The sequence below is a fragment of the Ananas comosus genome, linkage group 11 (genome assembly GCF_001540865.1).
Source record: "Ananas comosus cultivar F153 linkage group 11, ASM154086v1, whole genome shotgun sequence".
NCBI lineage: Eukaryota > Viridiplantae > Streptophyta > Magnoliopsida > Poales > Bromeliaceae > Ananas > Ananas comosus.
The window spans coordinates 5,451,973-5,454,343 of NC_033631.1; the positions used below are offsets into that span (position 1 = coordinate 5,451,973).

The 2,371-nt window shown below is 40.6% G+C and overlaps 1 long non-coding RNA gene across 1 annotated transcript; it reads right to left on the minus strand.

Annotated features, from left to right (window-relative positions):
• LOC109717024 lies at positions 247–593 on the minus strand. The gene is made up of 3 exons (XR_002218097.1): positions 570–593; positions 413–479; positions 247–314 (listed from the first exon to the last, which is right to left on the minus strand). It is a non-coding gene; the product is annotated as an uncharacterized LOC109717024 (long non-coding RNA).

A 2,371-nucleotide genomic window follows, 5' to 3' on the forward strand; every position in this document is an offset into this window, starting at 1 on the left:
TTCACGCTGATAAGCGATCCGGGTATTCAAGCTTCTTAGGTTTACACTTCTCTTCAGGTAAAGGCTCCCAATCCTCAGGTTAAACCAACTCAAATGTGTCCTGAAATTCAGCTCAACGGTATTTCAATCCTGCTGAAAATTAAGTCTCAAAACCGCATTGAAACTATTACTAAAAGTCTAATTTCGGCAAATTCCTCAATTGTACTAAATTGTAACTTAATTCCCTGTTTTGGTTCAGTTTAATACCTCAAGTTTAGCCCCCAAAAGCTCTCACATATTAGCCGGAGATAATCCGAAGGTCAATCGCAACCTCGCTGCGAACAATTGCCAAAACAGCATCAAAACACTTATCTACTAGATAGAATAATCGGAATCTCACTTAATCCGATTTTTAACTGAAATTTCATCTTACCCCAGGTTGAAACACCTTCTAAACCAGCCCCTAAGGTCACAAATTCAACTCAAATTAATTCGAAAACCTGCTGTAAACAAGCATCCCAACACTACATCACTACTTTGCCAATATCATTATTTTCATCATCGAAATAGAGAAAAAGCTCATTAATTACCTCTAAGGCTTTAAGTCTGATTTTTCGGTGAAGAATTACAGCAAAACCACTCCTCAATTGCTGCTTTAAACCATCTCAAACCAGCTGGTAGCAAGAATCGAGAATCAACATAAAAAAAACTATAACTAATCTCAAACTAGAGAGAGAAACTAGTTTGTCTACCTCACTAGACTTCAACTCAGCTTCCCTGTGAGTTGGAGTTGCAAAAATACCTCCCCTACGAGTCCTTTCCACCGTCTCGCAGCCGCTCCAAAGTCCGCAAACCAGCTAGCGCAAAGAACGGCGAAAAAAAGGCGCAAATCGGCGATTCCTACTCGAAGAGAGAGAATTTCTAGAGAGAGAAAATGAGGGAGGTGCAAGAACACTCTTCTAATCTCTAGCATCATCCACAGAGCTCCAGGAGTCGTGCTGGGGGAGATAAGATAAGCATAAGATGTGAAATTACCGAAATAGCCTTACTGCCACGTATCTGCCATTGTGTACCGGTACACGGTGATGGTTGTACCGGTACACAATGCAGAATTTCGCCAGAAATGCACTTTCTTGCTTCCGGCTGTTCAATCACTTGTCTAACTTGTCCAAAACCTTGTCTAAGCCCTTTAGAAAATGCAGGGTAGTTCCATTTATCATTCCCCACATTCGAACTTCGTAATTAACCAAATTCAGAGCATTGCAATAGAATAATACATTTTCAATGCACTTTTCCATTTCCAGTTATCTGCTTGCTCCAGTAATGTGCTGAAGCCTCTCACCAGTCCTTCAAAAGTTATGTAAGAGTTCCAATCACTATTCCAACCCTCAGATTTGCAGTTTGCCGAAGTTCAGGGTATTACACCCTCGTTCAACTATATGCCAATGTTGATTTACATGCATAATCTATTGTATGCCAATGTTAAACTACATGCGTAATCACAATGTCCATGATGCTACATAAAGTAAATTGTGTTTTGCATTGTTATTCTAGGCATGCATATATACTAAGCCACAAGGATATAGGTTCACTACCACTAAAGTTATCAATGTCACAATGTTCCACAAAATATCCAACTACTAAGTATGCATCAAATAGTAGTATAAGGTAGCAACCCCATGTATGAACATTTACTATATATACATCAATTGCGATGATGTTCATTGTCAAGTAATGACTCAATACCCAATTTACAAGGATCGTATCCGTAGTAACGTCCCGGCTCGTGCCGTGCCTTAGTGGCCCAGTAGGGATCATCATTTTCCTTGCAAGAAAAGAGATTCCGTTCACGACATCCCACTTCGGCACCCAATCCCGCACGGGCGATCTATCGTCGCAAGGCTAAACTCCTGAGTGCTAGCTTGTAGGGAGCGACCCTCACAAGCATGTGCGAATGAGCACAAGGGCCAGCAAACGTGATCATAACATAGGGTCCACAATTTGAGATCTCAATCATCATGTTTAAAACATGAAATTGTCACTCATCGACTCAACAGTCGGATTCTAGAATCATTCATGTCATGTCTTGTTTACAACTACTTGTCATGCCCCGAGTCCCTTTTAGGTTAAAACACAGCGAAATTTTTTTTTTAAAACCTGACCACGGGGTATGCCAAATCCGCCACAAATATAGGGAGTCCACCGTTCACACGAACAGAGTCTCCCCTGTATTTGCACTGCGTCGCACAAGTACAAGTACATAACCAAGATACAACCACTACACTGAACATACAAACATTCAACATCTATATATATCCATACACCATTCACCACAGGTTCACATTCATGATTTGAACATAAATTCACAACTATTAGTCAAACGTTTCCAACT